Source organism: Dysidea avara, chromosome 14, assembly GCF_963678975.1.
Source record: "Dysidea avara chromosome 14, odDysAvar1.4, whole genome shotgun sequence".
Lineage (NCBI taxonomy): Eukaryota > Metazoa > Porifera > Demospongiae > Dictyoceratida > Dysideidae > Dysidea > Dysidea avara.
Window position 1 is genome coordinate 5,896,299 of NC_089285.1, and position 27,068 is coordinate 5,923,366.

General features: G+C 38.5%; 1 long non-coding RNA gene across 2 annotated transcripts; it reads right to left on the reverse strand.

The window, feature by feature from the left end:
- Positions 1-454: 454 nt before the first annotated feature.
- On the reverse strand, positions 455-24,308 carry LOC136244473 (uncharacterized). 2 transcript variants are annotated; one of them, XR_010695306.1, is made up of 13 exons: positions 24,180-24,308; positions 22,558-22,603; positions 22,216-22,295; positions 19,557-20,055; positions 18,526-18,619; positions 16,285-16,448; positions 13,122-13,277; positions 11,598-11,674; positions 11,453-11,547; positions 9,774-9,874; positions 5,231-5,421; positions 4,589-4,745; positions 455-838 (listed from the first exon to the last, which is right to left on the reverse strand). It is a non-coding gene; the product is annotated as an uncharacterized lncRNA (long non-coding RNA). The 2 variants fall into 2 exon arrangements; XR_010695305.1 differs by having other exon boundaries at positions 5,214-5,421.
- Positions 24,309-27,068: the final 2,760 nt, after the last annotated feature.

Here is a 27,068-nt window from a genome sequence, read left to right on the forward strand (position 1 = left end):
CCTAACCAGACTGTCATGGAGGAATGGTTTTAGGGTGATATTTTTTGGTTTGAAAAGCCCAGTTCTTCATTATCAATCCCTATACAGTACTACCGTACTGTATGATACAAATTAGGGCTGACACGATCATTATATGGTTTTTTAGTATTCAAGTACTCTCTAGAGTTAATGATCATGTACTCACAATTACTAGTTGCAAATAGTCATACCCATTTGACATGTTTTGTACCAACCTTTAACAGTTTACAGCTTTTTTTCAAGTAACAACAATGATACACACACTGTATTAAAGTACTGATGTGACCAGAAATTATGCCAATCAAACTCTACAGCCTTCATCGTGTCACTCTCTGATGATAATACATCATGTGAGCTGGCTCACATGATCTTAATGAGTACTAGAGTACCAATTTTACTATCTGAGTACGAAAATTCTTAATGAGTATTCGTCAAGTATTATTATTTGTTTCAGCCCTCAAATACTAAAAAATTACATCATGTCTATCACTTTATGTAGTGCATACTATTATGTGTGGTACAGTCCATCAGTCAATACTACAACAGTACACCAACATCAAACAGTTTCAATAAACTGCTTCTGTTCTTACAATAACAACAGTGTTCTTGCGTGGCTGCAGCAGTTCCAAAGCATGTTAAATTTCTGCATTAAAAATTGATCCATCCAAGGACTCTGTGGTGATGCTCTGTCCACTAGTGGTTGCTGTATCAACACTTGAGGTACTTTGAGTTACATTCCTTTTCTTGATCTTCACTCACCGTGTGCAGTCTTAGGGTTATTACAGTGGGCACAAGACTGATAATAGGTGAAGAAAAAATACTAGAAAGAACAATAGGAAGATTTAAAAGCATACTCCGTGGGTCCCTGAACACAGTGTGTGTGTGTGAGGAAAGATAAACATGTACAGTAATACTATTCTAGCATATAAAGATGAGTGATATGTTAGTACACAATTAAATCTGAGGGATGCTGTATAAGAATGACTGTTCTCTTGCTAAATTACCTCACTAGCTATATTATTTCAACTATCATACCTCTAGTGTGATTCTCTCTGAATTGCAATCTCACCCATAGTATTCAATCTCACGACGAAGCAATGAAACTTAAAACTTTCAACAAACACTAAATAAACTCTCTACAGTTCTGGACATTTCCACACACAGTTTGTGTCATGTGATCCTTCTCACATGATACTGGTGTTTAAACAAGAAAATGGTGTTGATAACACTGGACTGAGATATGGGTATACTGACTGATAGTTTAATAGCAATTAAGCTGCAGCAATAGACAGTAAGCATACAATAGGTAAATAACTACACAGCAATTATCAGCCTAAGGGCACATTTCTCATGTATGAGGCTATTTGTCCGGTTCCACATGTGTAGACAAAAAGGTTGCTAAAATGAAAATATATATATAATAACCTGCAACACTTTCATGGTTAGAACCATGGACCACTGATGTGTGAGATCAGTGTAGTACCAACTGTGCTTCCATTGCTATAGTCTGTTCGTGTTCACCTGAGCCCTCGTTTCTTGTTAATAACTCTTGTTACATGGGCCAGCTGTCCAAACATTTAGTAGCAATGTGAATCCTTTTAAACGCCGGAACTGGTAATCAAAAAAGCGCTTTAATACCAGCAAGAACAAGTGAGTTATGAGGCTTTAAAAATATCCCATACATTTAGTATGGACGATTCAGGCGTGCAAACATGTTTACAGTAATTATGAAAATATGCTTGTTCCAGTACAAAACCATTGGGAGTGAACATGTGTTCACCCCTTTGATATTACTATATTTGGCAGGGCTCAGGTGAACGCGTACCCACTATAGCTACCCACCTCCTCTACTTTTCTATCTTATAAATGTGATTCAAGAGGTAATCTGTACAACCTACATGTATATACCTGGGTATAGGCATAGCAACCGGGGGGGGAGAAAGAGGGCTGGAGCCTCTCTAATAATTTTCTGCCGTTAGTTTTCAAAAAGATCGAATAACTCTAATAGAACAGTCAGTTGATCTAATAGAGCAGTCATTGTGTTTCAGAAGGTTAAACCCTCAAAATTTTCCTGTGGGGGCATGTCCCCAGACCCCTAGAGGGATAATGCTTTGCATGTTGACTGTGCTTGACAACTGCATAAACAGAGTCCCCCTATCTAAAAATAGTTTGCTATGACTACACGTGAGTGAAGAAGAAACCAAAGCTGAACCCGACCCTAACGCTATTACCAAGAGTATATAATAGAAACCAAGAGTATCGAACAGGTGTATTACCCTGTGATTAATGATTGCATAAAGTAACATGGATATATCAGTAATTGTTCGTTTTCATTACCATTAAGGTTTGCTGTATTTAGCTAAATTTGGCCACAAAATCAAGTGAAAACATGATAGGAGTTAAAGGGAATTGACAAATGTTAAAATTCTGGTACTACCAAGAGGATCCCTGAAGGCGTAGCAACACGCTTGTTTGTGCAACCATTGTTTTAGCAAGCTGGAGTTATCTTGGGTCCTTACTACACTTTCCTTGTACAATAACTGTTGATACTTGGTTGAATAACACAGAAAACTGGCAAACAAAGACCCATTGCCATGTGCGCATTTCAAATTACCACTTTGTGTAAACAAACAATTACTGAAATATCCCTGTTACTTTACGCAATCATTAATCACGGGCTAATACACTGTTCGACACTCTTGGTTTCTATTATACTAGTGGGGCAAAAAAATTATTAATTTTCAACAAGTAGAATAGGGATCAAAGATTTGATTTTGAAAAAAACTGCGTAAACAAGAAGTAATAGGGATGATAATCCACAAAATTCTATGCATCATCAGTTCAAAGCAAGTTATTTGAATAGTGTACACTCAATTTGCGATTCCTATTTCAACATTTTAACAAAAGTTAACCACAAGTTGAAATAGGAATCGCAAATTGAGTGTACACTATTCAAATAACTTGCTTTGAACTGATGATGCATAGAATTTTGTGGATTATCATCCCTATTACTTCTTGTTTACGCAGTTTTTTTCAAAATCAAATCTTTGATCCCTATTCTACTTGTTGAAAATTAATAATTTTTTTGCCCCACTAGTTTCATGATTTTTTTCATGTCCATGCACATGGACTACTTCTTAAATATACGTTCAACAGTACATGATTGTTTAATAAAGAAACCCATTGTAATATCAACTGGCAATAAACAATTACATAAATAAGTTTAATAAACAATTAGTTAACAATACAGTTAACAATACAGTAAACAATACCACTTTCCTTTGACGAGTAGATAAATCCACTAGTGTGACCGTTTACTGCAACGAAGCGGTGCGAAATCTCAACACGAGTAAAACACACGCTTGACAAAACGTGGTCGACTCCAATTAAAGTGCTGAGTATACGGAGTATCCCGCTTTTCATTTTTCAATCGCGTACGGAAGGGACACACCCCTTTTCAATTCGAAATTTACCAGTGTGTTCCAATAGCTTACAAGCCTTGTTATGTCGACTCTTAGCTGGTAAACAGCTGAAGAATATAATAGAAAGTATACACGAAAGGCGTACAGTAATAGTTTAAGTGACGAGGTGCGGGCCACACCCCCTTCACTGTCTCGTAATGAAGGAAGTCTAAAACCCGAGTTTCAGTGAACAATAGTTATGTTTAATGTTTAGTGTGATACAACTTGATGCATTTTAGTCCTGTGAGCTAAAGCAATGGAATTTTAAACAATTCTATATTATCATCTGTATGGCTTCTCGATCGAATGGCGTCTCGAAGAGTGATTCTTGCTCTATATCTCGCAATCGCATTAGAGAGGGAAGATTTTAATACCACAGACCTGGGTACGAATGTTTTTTAAATACGCCATACGTTTTTAGGGCTGATATCTACTTCCTACGAGCTGTAGGCGCGCGAAACAAGAAAGAAAGAAAGAAGAAGAAGATGGAGAATCTAACCATTTTCAAAATTTTAAAAAACACCTAAAACCATTTCCCTTACTTTTAATACTTGTTGGCTAGTGTTGTAAACACAAAAGAAAGGTCTAGAATGTTTTAGAAATAAAATCTAAAGCCCGGAAGGCTGCTTTTGGCGTGCGTTCTATTAGAGTGTTTTGAAAAATTTCTGCCTGATCCCTATTATGTACCACTACCGTGGTACATGATACTCTTGGTATATGCTATGAAGGTAAATTTTTGGTGAGTTTGAGACATGCTATGGTTGGCACTTGCTCCAACCCTAGCTCCCCTTGAACTCACCAACCTTTATACAACTAGTGTCCTTGGGTGAGTGCCAGATGAATAGCCTGAATAAGTAGGTGTCTGGAATCAGATGAATAGCCATTACGTTATTTATTTGTTGGTGACATAATTTTAACCACATCTTTTTATTTTATTAATTATTATTGTTGGATAATGTAGCTATGAGGCAGGTACTACTGTATGGTCCAGTTCCCCCACCCCTTCCTGTCGGTGGTCCTGTTTACATACATGTAAAGTATATGTGCAGTTAAGATGCTATCTGGTTATGGACGTCCTTACCTATTAATAATAAACTCTTATTAATTACCTGGAGGTGTTGGTCTTTTAGAATACAAATTGTGTGAACTAGTTTCTCGCTTCTCCAAGAGAGCAGACAGTGCATCTTTGAACTCTTCTAAATCTCCACTTGATATAATTATAACAAACTGCTTACATGAGTGATCTGAACACTGAATCACTCGTATCTATATAACAAAACAGTACATACAGCTGGTGATTTCACAAGTATAAAAAGTGTATAATACACAATATTAATTTGTGCTTGTATACAGGGCCGCCCAGAGAAATTAAGGGGCCCAGGGCAAAGAGTTAAAGTGGGGCCCCAGAGGCAAGGAGGTTTCCATTCTAAATCACAACTTCACCCAAACTGTAAGTTGAAGACCAAAAAAAAAAAAAAAAAGGTCACAACCCACTCACAATGACAATAGCCACCCTTCACCAACCATATCTCCTTATCTATAAGTTTGCTACACTGCTCCTCTGAGGAATACTGTGACTGCTCTATTAGAGTATATCAATCTTTTAAGCAGGTATTCGGGGGGCCCTGGGCCCGGGGAAAAATGCCCCAGTTCCCCCCCCCGTGGGCGGCCCTGCTTATATATGATACTAGTAAGCAATTATAAAGTAGACAAATAATTTGTACATTAATGCACCTTCACAAATATTCCACCTTTGCTCTCTCTCAAATCAACACGGCATTGTGTTTCTGTGTCACTCCAAAGAACACGAGTCTCCAGTTGTTTTTTGGCGACGGCGCTTCTCTCTTGACACTTGGCTCCGCTCATTTATCTTTCTCAAGAGACCATCAAGAATACCTACAAGACTTTAAGCATGATTCCATTCCATTTTGATAGTACGTGGCTATAATCAACAACAACAAACAGGATAATATGATAATATTATATAATCTACTAGTTACATGAAATTGCAGAAGAACCAATGTAAAACACTTTGGGTAATCATTTTTTTTCAAATAGGCGGATACCATCGCTACACGGCACTTGAGAGAATTCCTTACAATGGATGAATGAAAATTTTGAGGGTTGTCACCCATACAGATGGTGAGAAGTCCAGACTTAACAGTAATATGTGTCCAATTATACTGTGAGGTGTTTCTCTGGTTCATTATCTTGAGTACTTTTTTCACTACAACTTTAATAAATAATTTAAAGTCTAGCTATGTAGCTATTTAACTTGTCCACAAGACAGCATTTAACATTGTTCATCAATTATAATTCCATATATGGCACCACGGTGTTACTTTTGCAAACACTTGCAGGCAGTGGTGGAGGATGTGGGGGGTGGGGGTGCGTGACCAGAGTGTATAGATCAGGGGCCCCAGAAACTATAGCCATTTTCACGATGTCTCAGAAAGTTCATCAGAATTAGTTTTATACACACAATTTGAAGCATTTTCAACTAAAACACCAACTTTTTAACCCATAATATGCTATAGTGTATTTGCAGTCAATAAAAACCTCTTGTGACAAAGTTTTTAGCTGTTGACTACAGTACAAAACAGCTTTTAGACAGTTGGAAATACTTGGTACAGGTGTAACACACCAACTCTTAAAGTGAAAGGTCAGTGGTTAAATTCCCACAGTAGGCAAGTACTTTTAGGAATATATTTTTATGAAGCACTTTGACTGCTCTATTAGGGTATTTTAGTGTTCTATTAGAATATATCAATCTTTTTTAGCCTCACTCCAATTTCGGCAAGATATTCTAAGGGTGGCTATATAGACCCCCCTCAGCAGACCGAGGGAAAGCTTCAGCCCCCCACCGCCTATGGCTACAGGTACTGCAGCGAATCTTCCATCATGAAAATAAGTACCGCGCATTAAACATCATGTAAATCTGTTCATCTAAGTAGATAATGAGTTACTATATTGTTGAAGCCAAATGAATGATTTTGTGATTTCAGTGTGCCAAGCCAGCATACTGAAAATGATGGCTGTTTAGCATAGTATCTTGCCAAATATTCTCTAGGGTAAGAGCTTCACCAAGTTTGTGGATTTAGGATTCAAACAAACATGAAATAGAGAAAAACTGACAGTTTTTAAACATTACATTGTCTGTAAACAACACCAAAGGTCAAATCTGAGGTGGTTTGTCATATGCAAACTTTGCCAAGTTTCATGCTTTTATCCAAAAGTACACAAAAAAGGTCTATTTAAAATGCTTAGAACCCCGACTATTTGTAAGTATAGTATCTAACAATCATTCAAATATGTACAAATTGAGCTGGATCCTGAAAAACACCTAAAAATTAAAAGTGGATTTTTTTTTCTCTTGAGAGTAAACACTTCAGCCAACCAGATGATTAACGGCAACACCAAAGGTGTCTGCAACAAACTAGTATGGTTTGGTTCCATTACAAGTTAGAAAAAGGGCTGTAATGGAGATTACACTTTTAAGGCTTACCCATAGGAAATGTATAGTGAAAATGTTGATTGACTGTAAATATTATGTCAGACATTTGAACGAAAAGATTTAAAATATTTTTAGCAGGTCAAGTAGTACTACAAATGAGCCAAATTTCAACATGGTCTGTAATTGCATCTATGAGTTATTAAATGTTTTTGAGGATTCAGCTCAACAGGTACATGCTATACCATAGCTAATACCATAGTAATTATTCCCTATAATATATTCCATACAATTATTATTATTATAATAAGGCCAGGCAAAGTAGATGCTAGTTTCTCATCAGCCACTTCCTCATTTTGATGCAGGCGGGCAGTCATTGAAGCACACAAAATCACAACAACAGTAGGCTAGCCATTTCTGTCACTACAAGGATTATCAAGAGTCTTAAAGCTATACATTTTACTACCTTCCCTAAGAAGAAAGAATTAGCTGAAAATGATAGTAATTGTAATATTTACACAGGGAATCCACCCAGTAAAACTGACTTACATTGGAGCCCTGCACATAGCTGAAAATTATGTATAGTTTGTCAAAATCCTAGCACAGCTGATAATTATAGCAGTAATGGAGGTGGCAGGGTTGAAGGTGATGCAGGCAAACTATAAATACAGTTTGGTCGCTCCATATTCCAAATATGAGACCAGGACAAATGACTTGCTGTGTTAATTTTTTTTAATTCACAGAGGTTGTGCTATAGATAATATATGTCACGTACAGTATATTATCACCTTGCATTTACTCAAAAGTTTTTAAGGTTTACTGCTTCTCACTGGTGGAATGCAATACCATCCGACTTCCATCCTACTATCACAGACCTCCACTACCAGCAATTCCACCATGATTGTACTTCGGAGGTTCCAGGTACAAGGCGCAACACTACCTAATGGTATTGCCCTCAAGATTTTGTTGCTATAGACAGCCTTTAAAGCAAAAACTATAAATAGAATGACCTCACTTCCTTCAGCTAGTCGCCTGTTTGAGTTGCGAACAAGAAGTTGTCAAATACACTATATATGTATACAATGTATAGTGTATCAACTCCATGCAGACACACAATGTAATCACAGAGTTGATATGAAAGTGGAGGTTATTCCATCCTTGATACCATCGATAAGGCGAACACATGTAGACTCTATGTATTTTTGTAATTTGTGACATGAATTTCTATTTGCTTGAAATCCACCTGTACTTCGAAATTAAAATCTATGAAATTCAGATTTTACTGTTCCTACGAAAATTTCTGGTTCGAAAATAACCAGCTATATGGTAGTATATCAGTTGACAAACAATATAATTGTATCTTTATTGATTCTGGTTGTAATTCTATTTCTCCAGAAGACTGAGTTATAGTGGAGTAATTAACAGCCACTGGCGAGGCAATCAGCTCGATCAGGGTACAACAGCAGCAGCAGCAGCAGCAGCAGCAGCAGCAGCAGCAGCAGCAGCAGCAGCAGCAGCAGCAGCAGCAGCAGCAGCAGCAGCAGCAGCAGCAGCAGCAGCAGCAGCAGCAGCAGCAGCAGCAGCAGCAGCAGCAGCAGCAGCAGCAGCAGCAGCAGCAGCAGCAGCAGCAGCAGCAGCAGCAGCAGCAGCAGCAGCAGCAGCAGCAGCAGCAGCAGCAGCAGCAGCAGCAGCAGCAGCAGCAGCAGCAGCAGCAGCAGCAGCAGCAGCAGCAGCAGCAGCAGCAGCAGCAGCAGCAGACAGCATTGATTCCCAACAATGGCCATTATGGATAGTTTACTGCACTCACAAATCAAGGGGGAGGCACTATATATTCTGTACTCTGATCTTCGTCCTCGGTCAAAACAAAAGTCAAGCAAGAAATTTGCAGTAGGTCAAAAGACAGGCTTCGATTGTAAAAGGTATACCACAATTGGTACTTTTACAGTTACAACATAACTGTATTTTTATGAAAATATGCAAGAATTTGGTCAAGAGTCAAGCATGGATTTTAGCAAAGGGTCAAGGCATTTTTCTTTTTACTTTGATCCAGGACGAAGATTGGAGTACAGGGTATATGGAGTATCACCCCCTTGCAAGTGTCATTCTCTGATGCTTGTGAGAGCCTAAGTGAGATGTGATCTGTGTACATGACAAGAGGTGCAAAGTTGCTTGAGTAAATAAAACTTAGCTTTATTAGTTGGTTTGTCAATACCAATTTAACACTCCTGGAGCTGGCCTTTATTCCCGGATTTTGGGAGCCTGGAGATCCACCAGACCTTTTTCAAGGGGGTGTTATGTCGGCTCATGCTGTAGGTAGTTCTGCGACTACGGTCAAAGTCTTGATCAGGGAAAATTTCACCTTGACCTTTGACTTGCAGCATTTATTGTCTTTGACCTATGACTTGAGCATTTCTTGTCAAACTTTTGACTTCCACTTATTTCTCTATTTTCCTATACACACCTGCACTTGTAACCTAGTATAATATTTTTAGTGCGTGCTACCAGCAGCTAGGAGAGAAAAAATCGTTATAATTACGGCAAAATTCCTGTTGGAGCTTTAAAACATCTTCATGGAGATCCTTACTTCTTGTGAATTACGTATAATCCCGTAAACTTGATAATTCTACGTATAGTTTTCGATTGTGGGTTTCAAACCTTCCGTATCGTCTTGACCCACAGTAATAGCTATTTTGTGGCCTTGGCCGTTGACTTAGAGTTTGACCGTAGTCGCAGATCGACCTACAGCAAGACCCTGAGTGACACCCCCTTGCTTTTTCCTCTCCCACACACAAAGCCATTTGGGTATATACAAGACTACCAATATTACGCTCATAATCACGTACCTCATCTCCGGCACAGATTTTGATAAACTTTTCTTTCTTTCATATGGCTGCTTCGATTTTCATCCCGAAATCCAATTCCTTCCTCCCCATTTATAAATATCCTGTACAGGTGCGAAAGATAAGCACAAGTTAAATATATACATTGTGTTAAGCCCTAAACTAGAAAAAGTACAAAGGAAAGCAGCAATATTGTAGTGATTTTTCAATGTATTTTAGTGTCACTAACATGTTAAATGGGATGCAGTGGACAATCTGTTATTCCCCAGCTCAACAGTATGTCTGTGAAGTAGGGAGTCAGAGACCTGTAATTGAGAACTGCTGAATACAGAAAAAAATCCCAGGTCAGGCAGTGACTTAGCTGAAAGTGCCTGAGGAGCCACACAACCTGATCCGGGATTTCCCCTGCATTCTGCCAGTACATCTTGACTTCTCATTTTTTTTCTTTATGGGTCAACTTATTAGGCAACTACCCCTCTAGGGACCTGAGCCTGTACGACACTTTAGTTAGAAGGGAATCAGGGATGGATAAAATTGTTAATCTTGTTGAAACTGAAACAGGGAACTCACTCATCAGGAATAATTTACTTACCCGAGGACATTAATTGATTCAAGCAACCATTTTAGAGCCACAGATATCTCATTTAAAATATTCCTTTTTTTTTACCCAGATGCAATTAAATTGTGGAACAAATTACCAGATATTGCAATTAATTGTACAACATTACAAAACTAAAGATTTAATGATTAGCTAATATTTGCACACAGCTAATGCCACACCTTTACATGTAGTCTGGCGCCGCCCGCCCTCCGCAAAAGAATACTTTTTGCGAAGGGGCGGGCGGCGCCAGACTACTTTATATGTACGTTTACACTCGCTTTTCGATTTTCAAGAATTACTGAAAACCAGGGGGATTTTTTTTATATACATATTATCGTCACTCGGTGAAAATCGAAGAATGCCTAGAAGTGAGTAGCACTCTGAAGAGCACACCCTCAAGTTATCAATATTAGTCAGAGTATAGGGTGACCAAACTATACAGGCATACTGTAATATGGGTCACACTAAAGAATGATAGAATCTTTCCCTTACACTTGTTGATCACTATCTCAAATTGCACTGCAGATATGCTTGGACATTTTTTGTTGTATACAGAAGTAACGTGGAAGTTTCAAGAAAATGTTTCATCAATATAAATTCCCAAGTACTTGGCTTGTGGATCTTAAATACCACAAGCACTTGTGCTGTGGTATTTACACTTGCTTGACCTTCAGCACTTGTGCTGTGAAGTCTAATAAAATAAATAAATAAAATACACTATGGCTGACACAGATGGGTAGAAATACGTATCCACGCACTGCCCAAACGACTATGTTATTGATCATTCGTCTCATTTAGTAACTGTCAACTAGTCGAAACTTAGCAACTACACTGAGCCAAGCCTAACCTGTAAACTCAAACCCATAACTAAACAATCAACGTCGCCCAATATAATGAAAGTAATATCTTTGAGCTGGTTGGGCATCAAAGCCATGAGCAGGTAATATCTTGCATGGCAATATGCAGGTTAAACCGTAAGCAGTGCCTTTGAACGCCCACACAAAAGTGGTACACGTATAATAAGGACACTATAAAACCATAGTACATATTTACTATAAGATATGTACTGCATTGTACCTACCCGTCATTCAATGGTTTCTGGCCAGTGGATGGTTGCCATAGGAACAGTGTGAAGTCATTAGATCCAGACACAAGCAGTTCTTCACTGATCACTTCCTAATACGGTAATAACCAATGTACTATCAGTACCTATTACTGGTACTCACCTTCACTGGTGGAGGTCACCTGTGTAGAGTAGAGATTCAAATTAGCAACACATTAAATAATGTCATTACGTGAGGGGCTAGAAAATCAAGAGCCTTCTCCATATACTATACAATACCAAAATGGCTTCTAGAAACTTCACAGATACCGTATAGTGGGAAATTTTCGAAAGGTCAAATTTTCAAAAACGAGTGCTTGATGGTAAGTTCGAAAAAATATATTTGATACAGTTTCTCTCTGCCATTACCACGTCGCACTGTAGATAAGACAGATTTATGAACCTAACTGGAGGAAGCTAACAATTGTTGTATTGATCACGTGTATGTAGCTACAGTAGAATTTGCTGCTTTGATTGTTCAGTATAGACAAAGGCTGTGGTAGAATCATGTCTAGCTACTTATTCCTCCTTTGTGGCTTGAACCATATTGTTTGGTAGACTATACATGGCTTTAATCCACTGAGTGGCCTGCAGATTGAGCAATCACTACTTAGCGCTTTTCATCACTTCCAGATATTCACTATCATTTCACTCAGGCTGGAATAATAATTTTCTCGAGCTCTTAGGCTCCAAGACTCATGGTGACACTCATGGTATAGCTTGCATTGTGTTTGCCAGTGGCCTAGTACCTATAGTTAGCTAACTGATAAAGTAGAAAACATGCAGCACTTACCCTTGTTTATAGTTTGATAGGTGTTTTTCTGGTAAGAAAATTACATAAATATGTTATTGAAAAGGCATTGTCGTTTCAAATTTTTTGAATATTTAACCTTTCAAAAATTTCCTTTTATACAGATATGTATGAGGTCTCTGATACTGTATATCAATTAAATTTGGTGGTGAACTAAATTTGTTGACTTGGTGATTTGTTGACTTGGTGATTTGTCACTAAACCACCAAATTAAATTTTCTTCAATATTATTTTGATACCTTGGGCCCAAGCTTTTGATACCAGTTGCAGAAGTAGGTTTCGACATCCCAAGTGTGACTTCGTGGATACTACTTAAATACACCTTTAAATTATCACATGCAAATGGGTGTGGATTACAGACTAGACTAGATAATAGATACTAAAAAACTCATACTTGAATAGTGGGCATGGCTCCACGTAAGCTTGCAGGTAGCAAGACATGAATTTGTGTGCAGCCATTGATAAATGGGTGAGGCTCTACGTATGCCTACAGACAGCAAATGATCATGATAAGTGGGCGTGACCCATGACTGCAGAAGGACCTGGATTTTCTTTAAAGCAGATCAGACCCAGACCTGTCCCATGAAAACGACTCTGCCAGACTTATGCATGCAGTGACTGAATCCATAATATTTCAGCACAAAAAGGATTGTACGCTACAGCACACACCTTACACCACTCATGTGCACCGCCAATTTTTCAGTGACAGCATTTCGCCAAATTACATTTTTGCCAACTGCAATTTTATAGCAAATCACCAAATATCAGTTTTTCCAATATTTGTTGTTATACGGTAGGTCAAACAACATTACTAGCCAGAGAACTACTACACAATACCTTCTGGCTTGTCATTAGCTGATTCATATGGTCCAGTCCTTAACACATAGTCAGTGTTAAGACACAGTGTGTTCACCTGACAGGAGCTCACATGATCCAGTTACTACAACATGTACACCACTAACCCAGCTGCAGTGACCATGTCCTGATAGTGTCCTACATAACATAATATTCCTATGGAAGATGATGGAATTCTGCTTTGTGGTAGGGATGTCACGATAGTCGTGACATAAATATCTCCAAATAATGCACACTTTTCTATTCATATTGATCAAATTTGATGCAATAAATATGAGAAAATTGACAAGTAAGTACAAGCAATGCTGGTTGTTTGTTGATGTCATCTTCTATATATATAAAGCTGAAAAGCTGTCTGTCTGTCTGTCTGTCTGACGGTCACGCTGCTTACTCACCAGACTTGGCGCGAATCGACATAGTCTGTGCATAGATACTAAATACATAATGGATTAGAAACGCAATACATTTTACGGTTACGGGCTCGATACGGTCACGTGATGATATTTACGGGGCACAGCAGCATTTTCAATAGGCACAATACATTTTTGTCGAATTCGCCCAGAGTTTTCTCGAAAACAGGTGTCTTTTTTAATTCTTTCATCCTTTTTTTAGCACTCTCGAAGGTATGAACTTTTCTTTAGTATAGCATGTATCGCTAGACTTGTTTTCACAAAGCCAGGAAAACCCCCACAGCCACTACCGTCATGTAGCCATTCTTTCGCTTCGCTTTCGGAAAGTAACTGCTGTACAGTGCTAAAAATAATTATTTTGTATTCATTACGATGTGGCGAAACTGTTCAGCACTTCTAAAACTTCGTACGTAATACGCCCTATGCACTAAAACCCCCACAGTAGTTTTTGAACACAAATTTCGCGTTCCTTCCTTCACACCTTCGGTTGTACGAAACGACTAACCTTCAGTCACAAACCAATAAATAGCTGAATCATTTAGCAATGATTTAACGCTTTATAAAACCTGTAATAGTAGTCTCAGTGTTAAGAACAACTGCAGTTTGCACACTTGGTATCATTGCCATAAATCACGTGACCGTATCGAGCCCGTAACCGTAAAATGTATTGCGTTTCCAATCCATTATGTATTTAGTATCTATGGTCTGTGCTGATAATGAAGCGCTCATCATCCGCCTACTCTAAGATTGTTATCACGAGTTCACGCGTGCTTCCGTTCGGTCTCTACAGCGCGTAGAAGGCCAAGGTGTAGAGAAAACTTGAGCAACATTCCTTTGAAAACCACAGTACATACTGTTCAAGTGGTAGAACGCCTGACTAGCATGTAAGAGGTCGTGGGTTCAAATCCACGTGTTCACAGATTTTTTTCTTTCTACTCAGTACCTTTTTGTGAACACCTTTTTAAAACACGACTTTTAGCTCATCATATCTTGGCATGCAAAGTACGTATCGAGGCGGGACTTTAGCGAAATTAAACGCCCATCATCTGGCAACTCGAGTGTTGTTGTAGCAAATCAATACGTGCTTTTGTTCGCTCTTTATAGGGCGATGAAGGCACTGGTGTAGGGAAGGATCACTGAAAAGTTGAGCTACATTCCTGTCAAAACCACAGATAAACAACTGTGGCGATTTGTGCACCTCCCTTAACCCCAAGTTATTATAACCTGCCAGGGTTCAATCCCCGCCTAGGTCATAACTTTTTTTTTCACTTTTGGGACCTTTTTGATGCACCTTTTTGCTCTATCTGTTCCATGCAAGTCTTCATCTACAAACTCTAATGATCAGTGTTTCAGCACTGGCACTGAATTACTTCACATAATAGGGACTCTTATAGCACTTTTGGGACAGGGCAGACTAATTGCCAACATATTTGTCCATCTGTGTGTTGGTCCAGTGTGTTGTATTAGAGTAGGTAAAAGCTTCTTTCACCAGTATCCAGAATATCTACATCTTTGTTTTAAGCACATAGGTGTGCACTGACATAAAAAACTGTTTGTTCAGACTTACCTCAATACTGCTGTAGTAATAGGCAGCTTGCATGATTGAACAAATACTACTGTGCATCTGAAAAATGATAATACTGGAACCATGCAGATCCATAGTTTACACCGAGGAACTGCATCTGACCTGGCACAACTGTTTCACTATCCTGCTTACATGCTTTCACTCTAAAGATTCATACATTACCTTATTGGTCAATTACACTGCAGGTGTTTCAAAACTGGGTTTTTGTATGGAAAGAGGTATATGTGTCACTGCAACATCAGAACTGAAAGTGCATAGGACAAGTTCTGAACTTTTGCTTGCCATGCAGTAACTATAACTGCAAATTGTGTTGACTTTAAATTATGCTCAAGTTCATTTCTCTTTGTGACAGTCGGTAAGGTAAACATCAAAATGTAGAAACTGAAACTGTACCGTGTGTACACAACCTGTATGTAATGTAGGGTATACTGTATACAATTGCCTTAGCTCACATGCAGTTTAACTAATTAGCTAGCCGTGCATGCATGCTTCACTATAAATTATTATGTACTGCATAAGGATCATGTACTTTAAAGCACTATCGACATACATGCTACACAGCAAATATAGGACACTAATATTTATGCTTGGTTCCCAATATATTAATTATTGTTGCATTAGTTCTCATGTAAAGCAGCAAAGGTTTCGTTTGTTCTATACAGCACGTTGAAGTCACTGGTAGGGAAGATGCACTGAATAATTAAACTACATTCCTGTCAAAACCACAAACTATAAACTTTAGTGTTTTGCATCATTAATGACATAAGAAAACCTCATGCTCTTTAAAAAATGTGACATCACCATGTACCCTACATAGCTACATTAGCAGTGCTGGTGTTTAATGCTTAGTCCCTCTTCGTGGCATTAAAATGTTTAATGTGGAGATGGTCCTGCACATAGGGCAGGTACCAATGCTAGTAGTTAATATAGCTGATGTTTAAGCTGATATTTTTGCATATTTGAATCAAAATAGTTATACAGTTTCATAAGTAACAGCTTCAGTTGTGAAACTTTAAGAATTGCTTATGCCGTGACATAAACCTCTAATGACATGTGACATAAAAATTTCTATGTCGTGACATCCCTACTTTGTGGGTACGGATAATACATGTACACACACATGCACAAACATACATACACACTCACTCACACACACACGCACGCACACATCACGGTCTCTCTACACTTCACAGTCGATGAGGTATATATCAGTCCCTCTCCTCCCCATCGTACACAAGTCACTGACTGACTGTGACCAGTTAATATCATCACTGAATGAGCCAGCCTTGTATCCCATATGTGAACTGTACTATCCTATAGTGTGGAGTACATACACTACCATCCTATAGTGTGGAGTACATACACTACCATCCTATAGTGTGGAGTACATACACTACCATCCTATAGTGTGGAGTACATACACTACTATCCTATAGTGTGGAGTACATACACTACTATCCTATAGTGTGGAGTACATACACTACCATCCTATAGTGTGGAGTACATACACTACCATCCTATAGTGTGGAGTACATACACTACTATCCTATAGTGTGGAGTACATACACTACTATCCTATAGTGTGGAGTACATACACTACCATCCTATAGTGTGGAGTACATACACTACTATCCTATAGTGTGGAGTACATACACTACCATCCTATAGTGGGGAGTACATACACTACCATCCTATAGTGTGGAGTACATACACTACCATCCTATAGTGGGGAGTACATACACTACCATCCTATAGTGGGGAGTACATACACTACTATCCTATAGTGTGGAGTACATACACTACTATCCTATAGTGGGGAGTACATACACTACTATCCTATAGTGGGGAGTACATACACTACTATCCTATAGTGTGGAGTACATACACAACTATCCTATAGTGTGGAGTACATACACAACTATCCTATAGTGTGGAGTACATACACTACTATCTTATAGTGTGGAGTACATACACTACCATCCTATAGTGGGGAGTACATACACTACTATCCTATAGTGTGGAGTACATACACTACCATCCTATAGTGGGGAGTACATACACTACCATCCTATAGTGTGGAGTACATACACTACCATCCTATAGTGGGGAGTACATACACTACTATCCTATAGTGTGGAGTACATACACTACTATCTTATAGTGTGGAGTACATACACTACTATCCTATAGTGGGGAGTACATACACTACTATCCTATAGTGTGGAGTACATACACTACCATCCTATAGTGGGGAGTACATACACTACCATCCTATAGTGTGGAGTACATACACTACCATCCTATAGTGTGGAGTACATACACTACTATCCTATAGTGTGGAGTACATACACTACTATCTTATAGTGTGGAGTACATACACTACTATCCTATAGTGTGGAGTACATACACTACTATCCTATAGTGGGGAGTACATACACTACTATCCTATAGTGTGGAGTACATACACTACTATCCTATAGTGTGGAGTACATACACTACTATCTTATAGTGTGGAGTACATACACTACCATCCTATAGTGGGGAGTACATACACTACTATCCTATAGTGTGGAGTACATACACTACCATCCTATAGTGGGGAGTACATACACTACCATCCTATAGTGGGGAGTACATACACAGGTGGTTATGATCACTGTACACAAAGTGTTATAACTACCAACACAATTAATGATAAATGTACACAAGGACCAAAAGTATAAAGCTTGTACAGCTTCTAGAAAAAATGTTACAGTGTGTTACATCAGAGCTTATGATAAGAATTCTCTGTTGTCCTGCCACAATGTCCTGGCAAACCAAAATTGGCCGGACAATTGCTAAAATTGACTGGACATGTAGAAGATGAATGCCCAATATGTCTACTGTAGCATAGCAAATGAACATTATAGTGGTAAGATGTCACATGCCTTACTGCAGCTGTTATGTGGTCACAGTACACCAGAGGGTTGGCATTGGTACATTTGTGGCCACTCCCTTGGGGTTGTAAGAATGTATACTATCTCCTGGCAACCAAGTGACTGTTATTGTTGATGCATGCAAGCTCAGCCCTTAGGCTCCTTCCTTGTGCTTTGATGGGACACTATGTCCGGACAAATTGCATTATGGTCAGACATCTATGCAATTTGACCGGATTTTGACCGGATTTTGACCGGTGTCCGGACGTTATCATAAGCTCTGCTACATGTAGACCTACATGTAGCTAATTGACTATACTTTCCATTGGCATCACAATAAAAGCTAATGGAGGTAAAAGCTAAGTCCACACCAATCATTTCCAATAGTTTGACTTTACATTTACAAGTCCCATACAATTCAGTCTCACAACTATATGCAGAATGTCTATATATGGTCTGTATATGAGCATACTTACGCATTGGTCTCCATGACAACCATGTTATCCACTGTCTGTGGCCAGTTAGGAATTTCCCCAATTGTTTACCAGTTACTGAGTCCCATATACACACCTGTAGATTGTATGATAAACTGATAACAATTGTATCATGGTGTGTAGAAGAGAAATTTTCACAAGTATTGGATATGTCTCACACTGTGTAGTAGCTAGGGTATTAACATACTGTGTATAAATGTGTAGTATAGTGGAACCTCTCTTAATGGTCACCTGAGTTGGATGGTCACCTCAGCAAAATGGCCATGTGACTGGTCCCGACTGATTCCTAAACAGTTTGTATAGAAATAGTTTGCATTAAGCGGTCACCTCTATAACACATATAACAGTCAGCTTTTGGAAGCACTTCGTTATACAAAAAAGCCTCTCACAAAGCAGCCACAGCAAGTCATAACAGTGAGTAAACCAGTTACACTACTTTATACTTCTATAACATTTTATACTCACAGTTGTGTTCTGTATAGATAAGCTTATAGCCACTCCATGGGTTTGTCTCTTCACACGATTCCAATTAAAGCTCACCCCACAATATGCTAATTTTTTGAATTTATCTCGGAATTTACAGTTGTGTAGTTACCAGGTAACTGTCTTTCCAGTATAAAAACCATAGCCTTTCCTTCACTGGCTTTGTAGCAAGGCAGCCTAGTGATAAATCTGATAATGTCTCCATATAGTGGTTTCTCGCTCTTGTTGGTCATCCTTTCTGGTTTCTGCTAGCTACTTTGTTTATGCTTGTTATGTAAGTAATGGATTGAAGAGTAGGCATGTGTGAGGATAGCTATAATCCCAGGAACCTTTGTATAAAGGTCAAACCTTGGTTTGTGGCCATTGGCTGCTTTATAGAGATATGATAGTGAGTTAGGCAGCCACCTCTCTATAAAGACCAAATATCTCTGGCCCGAAGGTGACCACTTTAGACAGGTTCCACTGTAGTAGTAGTATTATTAAGGGTGGTAGAGGGAAATGAGGTGGACAACTCCATACATTTCACTCACCTTACCAGCTTTACAACCTGATGCAATCTTCTTCCCATCTGGTGACCAGGCAATACTGAGGATCCAATGGCAGTGAGCTACATGTATGTAGAGCAAGAGAGAAAGATAAGACACTACATCAACCTTTTAGTATGTACACTACAATAAGGTACCACTCAATTGTGTTAGCTATACAAGCACATTTCAACAACAATATGAACACCTAAAATGATACTTTTGATGTGACCATTGTAGGAATTAATTGTGAACCACAGTGCTTATATTTCAGCAGTTCCTTATAAGCACAAGGACTCCACTGAGATGAAATTCAGTCCTGGCACTGAGATTATGGGAGTTCACACTGATCCACAAACATGCCATAGGAGACAAGACAAAGTGTTAGGAGATCACACAAGGACTGTGTTGATAGTATGTCAACAATTGGTAGTTTTTCAGCCTCACATGCTAATGATCTCTCATCAAATTGGATTTATGCACCACCCTCTGCAGTCAGTTTTATCTGAAAAAAAAAAAAAAAAACTGTCTCACACCTGGAATTCAAATACTCAAACAACAGTTAATGCCAGAAGGCAATTCCAGTACTTTATAAATGCTCAGGTCATTTATTGGTCTAGCTAATTCTACCAGTATATTTGTGCTAGATTTGCTGGAATGGCCACACAAGTGGGCAGTTGAACATGACAGATTAATGGTCTAAAGTAATCACTATTGTAATTGCTTGTGGTGACACATTTACATTACGTACAGATGTCTCAGATGTGGGACTTGGGGCTGTCCTGTCAACAACCTATAATGTTGTTGAGTATGCAAGCAGAGCAACACAAAGCTACAAAACAGTGTCTGGCAATGATAAGGGCCACTGTGAAAATTAAGTAGGTATTACCTGACCATTTGCACATTACAAATACTTGGGTCATCAAAGTCTAGCAGGGCTTGATCACAATGTCTGCCCTTAGAACTTCATGCATATAACTTCCAAATATTGTTCATCCTACTGGCAGACCAAACCAATAAGCTGATTCCCTACAGCCTAATGCTTTAGCAGCATTTTAGAGGTATCACATGCTTTTGGTAGTCAATACAACAAACTGTTGCACAGAGTGGTTAAGTCCCTTCAACCAATACAGACGATGATGATCGTAGCTGACTATACTGTACATCTTTTGTCACAAAGTCAAGTCTTCCACTACTCAACAATAGTCAGTTATTGATTGTGGAACAGGAGGAACACTCACAGCTCCTACTGCTCATGTAACTACATACCAAACATGTCACTACTAAACTGTCCTACTTATGAGATCCTGTTTAACTGTCAGTGGCTACCTAACCAGTACTGGTCTATCAATCTGACTACAGTGAGGAGAAACTCCTTCTAGTAAAATGAGATACGTAGTATATGTCACGTGTCAGATCAGCAGAAACACTCTAATCATAAAAGAGAAAGAGTATACCCAGCTAACCCTGGACAACAAGTCCTTCTAGCAATGAAGAAGCTAGATGCACAATAGACAGCACTTTGGATGGTTACAGAAATGAAAAGGCTGTCAACTGTACTACTGAGTATAGACACTGCTAAATGTTAAGTCCATATCAAAAGAATGCACCCCCGATACACAGAATACCATGATGGAACAAGACTGGAGAACTCTCCTGTTTACTTATGAGTCAGCTCAGACACAGTCAACTCATTATACATTAGACATCATCTCCTCCACAACTAGACTACATCATGTGTCTACTGGACAAGTCGTCAAGACAGTTCAGAGACTTGGTAGGACACTGAAGACTCATAAGAGACATGTGATAACTGAACTATTTGTATATACTATTGTACATTAATGGTTTGTATTATACAGCTATGGAGACTAATATATGATTGTATCCTTCTTATACACAGTGTCTACCGGCCTACTTTATTCCACGGACTGGAATGGCCTGGACTGGACTCGTGGACTGAACTGGAAACAGCTTTTAAACAATAACCCAGGAATTATCCATCTCTTGCAACACTGGAGACACCACCATCGAGCTACAACTGCTGGCTCTTCCTTACAAATCAAGACACTAGCGCATGCACTAATTAATTAGAATACACTTACGATACATGCCGTACTAGCAGTAATACAGCGTCATAAAGGCTATTCTTGTAGCGTAGATGTTTTCTTTGTTGTTTTAGCACTAGTGTTACAACTGTAGAGATGAGCCAATAATTAATCTTAGCAGGTAGCTAGGTGGCACCACCAGGCAAGGTGATGGGGCTATGCAAATAATCTGGCTCATCACTACAACCCCAACACTAGTGTTAAGTACTGAAGCAACAAAGGAAAACATGTACGCTACAACAATAGCCTCTGTCACGCTTTATCACTGCGAGTACACGTGTATTGTAAGTGTATTCTAATTGATTAGTGCATGCGCTAGTGTCATCTGACTTGTAAGGAAGAGCAGTACCAGCAGTTATAGCTCGATAGTGGTGTCTCCAGTGTTGCAAGAGATAGATAATGCCTGGATTATTGTTTAAAGCTGTTTCCAGCTCAGTCCACCAGTCCAGTCCAGTCCAGTCCGCGAGTCCAGTCCAGTCCGTGGAATAAAGTACGCCTATTACCATGTGATCTGTATCTTCAACACATGTACACAGTACACACTATACTATACACACCTTTACAAACATGATGAGGAGTCTCCGTACTGGTATCCTATAATCTAACAGTACAATCACCTGATCCACTAGCTAGACCCCTGTACAACATAATGACAAGTTATATGAACACACACACACACACACACACACACACACACACACACACACACACACACACACACACACACACACACACACACACACACACACACACACACACACACAAACTTGTACTTTACAGCAATTGGTTCAAAATAACCCAATTGTAATACTGAGAATGGAGCTGGACTGTAATCACAATCACTACACACATCTACATAAACTTCCGACATTTCATAAGGTCTTTATACACATACTCACCTTCTATCAGGACTAAATGATACTGCTATGACAGCCTCACTGTGACCTGTGTGTAACAACAGGAACATAGTAATCACTATCAATATGAAGTGCTCTTTATCATACAAGTTCATAGTATGAACTTTTAGCTGTAGTAATAGTCTAACAGGAACATCTCTGAGACCACAGAATGTGGACATGTTTACAACTAAACACATGACATGATAATCCCAGTCCAGCATAAACACACTTCACTCAGATTTTCACAATACATTTCCTATGGGAAAGCCATATAAGTACAGTGTCCATTACAGCCCTTGCCTTGTAGTGGAGCCAAACAGTGCGTGTCTGTTGTTGACACCTTTGCTGTTACCACTAATCATCTGGTTGGCTAAAATGTTAACTCTGTTGAGAAAAAACTCACTTTTAATTTTTAGCTGTTTCTCAGGATTCAGCTCAACTTATACAATCCCTTCGAATTGGAAAGGGGGCTTATCCCCACGTACATGAACAAAAATGAAGAGCAGCTTTGAGGCTTTGTCGAAAGAATTTGTGGGGAAAAACACTGCAGTCAAACTATAAAACAGTTTAGAAGATACTTCTGTGCATATGATGTTAAAAGTGGTTTGTTTAACAAGCGCTTCCTTAGCAGTGCATAGCAATGCAATTGACGAATTACAAAAACTTCATGAATTACAAAATCCGAGAATTAATGAATCTTTAAGTAATAGTATATATATTCTCTTACGTGTGTTGTTATTTGTAATTGTTTGTTTATCACTGTGAGTTATTTACCTTTAGAATTAATTATGTGTTGTTGCACAACATAATAAAATAGTAATACATATTTGGTTAATTTCAGATGAGTTAGCTAGCTGCATGGCACCTGGTAGTTGAAAATCCATTTTTTTGTGTACTTGAAGCTATGCAAGACTGAATTAAATATGATGACAGTGTGGGAACCCATAAATGCAGACACATTCATTAGAGATGTACCGATTCAACTTTTCTGAGCTTTACCGATACAGATCCAATCTAGGAAATTTATTACCAATCTATCGATATTGTACTGATCTGATATCAGTTATCTAAGATGGTGACTGATCTTGTACCAGTAGTTCTTTAATAACACTTTATAATTTCAGACTAAGCTAATTGGTCAATTGTTTGCTGAATGATGATCACAGCATTGTTACAAGAGTCAATACCAATGGTGGTGTGGCCTCAATTACACCACCAAGACAATCAGCAGTGACAGCATCCACAGATTTTAATACATGCTCCTACCAACACTGTGAAGCAGCTGTTTGTCTCAGAGATTCTAATAGTTTAGTGTATTTGATGTGGTGTAGCACCATTTATTATTTTCTGTCAAGGACCTCTGGTAAGTTCAAGGGTAACTCGCGCGTATTTATATAGCTTCTCGTGGAGTGGGTTATTCAAGCTCCATGCACTTTTGGGTGTCCATGTGAAAATGGTGTTATATTATGGGTTTCGGTTTTCCATTAGAACTTCTAAGTGTGATCAAGGTCACAGGATTAAACTTGCCAAGTACCCGTGTAGTACTATTTCCTGTCATAGGTCTAGCACCTTTCCCACGTTGCCTGCTGTCTCGAGAGTACACACATGTGACACTACAATACCTGTATTTCATGTTCTCGACGTCTGCTAAATCAGCGCACTGCCCAGCTGTCTTCATCGCGTCCGAAATCGCACATTGTAGCATCACGTGGATTCTTACATCACATGATTACAAAGCAGACGCACGCCCATGAGGATAGCTCTCAGAGACTCAGACATAACGAATATTTATTACTGTGCAGAAATCAAAAGAGATTATAACGCACAGGTATTAATCATATTACAAAATTGATCAAGTGTAGGGGAGTTAATTACAATGGGGGGGGGGGAGGGAGATGGAGCGAGTTCCATGACTTAACAGTGGAGGGGGAAAAGGAACAATTTATATGCCAGTTTATAATTGGGTAAAGTATTCTCTTCTTGAATCGCGTTGATTGGGGATCAGTGAGTTGGAGGGATGTGTAAATTTCTATTGATTATTTTATACATAATAATGAGTTTGGCTATGTTCCTTCTGGTTTGGAGGCTCTGTAGATCTTAAAAACTCTAACATGTTGGTCACACTGGAGTATGGAGAAAATTTGTTGAAGCAGAATCTGGCTGCACGTCTTTGTACAGCTTCTAGTCTCTGAATGTTAACATTAGTGTGGGGGGCCTATACGGAGGAAGCATATAGTTCAAGGATTGGATGAACCATTGACTTGAAACATATCGCTTTAATATTTGAGGGACATTGTCTTAGATTACGATGCAGGAAACCATTTACTTGGGCAGCTTTATGAGCAACAGACTGTATATGGTTGTTCCATGTAAGCTTACTGTCAATTAATACTCCAAGGTATTTGGTGGTTGTAACTTCCTTGATAAGGGGATTTTTGCGATAAAGTAAGTATGAGTTATTGGGCTCTTTTTATTTGTAATATGTAAAAATTTGCATTTTGAAGGGTCGAAAGGCAATTACCATTTAAGGGTGCTCAGTACAGTTCACTTATATGGCTTCCCATAAAATTTAATTTGTTCTATAACTTGCAAATGGTTTTAACAAATGTTCTGTACTTTTTTACTGGATAACACTAGTACACAGTTTAGTCCAAACCCCAACTGCTAAACTTGAATTTTGCTGAGCTACAGTTTTCCCTTTATACTAGAACTAGTCCCACAGTTTACACACAAGAGCCTTGATACTTTTATGATATACTATGCTAAACAGCTGTGCATTTTTATTTTTGTCTTTTAGCTTCTCAATCATCACATAATTATGTGACCCTATTTTGGAAAACCATACATTTGGGCACATAGTCCAATTTTCTTTTTTATAGCTACAATGAAGCACTGAGTGGTTATCTACCTTGTGTGAAAATTTTGTGTTGATACATTGAAGCATTCCAAAGATATGGCTAATTTACTATCTAATACATAACAAATTAACTTTTCACTATCAGTTTATATAATAGAAGTGTATAGTGATCAGGTGACAAATTGATGACAAATCAAATCACTTTGTTGACAAAGATCTCCTTTCTCACAATCTAAAATGGATGAAAAGAGATCCTTGAGAGTTTAATCATGTGTTCTTTGTGCTTTTCCTCAATTAAATCACTTGTATTATTGTCCCTAGGCTAAAGACAAGAAAATGTTTGGTTTTGGGAATGAACAAATCAACCCATTTGTAGTTAATTGCTGTCCCACGCATTGTGAAACTACTGCATGGTCTGATATAATTGAGTATATCTCCTAGAATAAAGAAGCTATGGATGTGAAAATTTTTTCACAGCAAGAAGGCTTAATAAGTTGCTTTATCAGAATATGCAAAAAAAGTTTATTAAAAAATTGATGAAATTTTCAATTGAGCATTCCCACAAATTTTGCATGTGCCCAAATGTATGATTTTCCAAAATAGGGTCACATATTAGTCTTTTGGGTTGACACTCCCAGAAATCCTTTTCTTTACTTCCACGTTATTCATCATCTGAACTTGCTATTTCAAAATGGCAAACGCTCTTCTTTGGCAAAATTACTAAAGTAGCTTGTGTGAAAATTTCATGTCTATTGGATTAAAAATGATGGAGTAGTTCTAATTTAAATGAGAGGGTGTAGAATAGCAAGATGCGTGTGCTTGTCGCTATGGAATACCTGATTTACAGGTACTAAAATGCGTCAACATGTCACAGACTAATTAAGTGATCATAATATTTCTTTTAGTGCAAAACAGACTATAAGTCTTGTACGAACTGTACAGAGCACTGGAGATCATTGATATACAGAATTAAAAGGGGGGGCTAACACTGTTCCTTGTGGCACACCTGAAAGTACATGAGTTGCAAGATTTTTCATGTTAACTACAATGACACGCTGGGATCTTGTTAGAAAAGCTTGGAGCCAAGTTAATATTGGCCCACGAATTCCATAAAGGGAGAGTTTCTGATACAGCCGGGCATGTGGGACTTTATCAAAAGCTTTGCTAAAGTCAAGAGTTAAAACATCACACTGGCCTCCTTCATTTACATTAGCAGAAATTCGGTCAAACTTGAACGCTCTATTAGAGAGTTTTATTATAGTAATTTTGTGGATTTCAGTTAATTGAAGGTAAACGATCATGTTACAGTAGCTTACTATACCACGATCCATTAGAAGACTATAAAATGCACCATAAGTGGTAATAAATTCATTGGTGGTATGAATCACGTTAAGAAAATCTTCGGCGATAGGTATTTACCACACATGACCACGAATGTCGCCGAAAGCCATATGAATTAACACGTTTAGCATTTCTAAGGATTTAATTAAGCAGACATACCATAATGAACCACGGTCCGTGTATTTTCTCGCCAACCGTAACCCTTATAATCAAAACTTATAGGTAATAGGCGCTTCGCGCGCTGCGCGCGCGAAGCACCTATTATCTATAAGTTTTGATTTTTAGGATTAAGGCAATTGGAATTCACGAATTC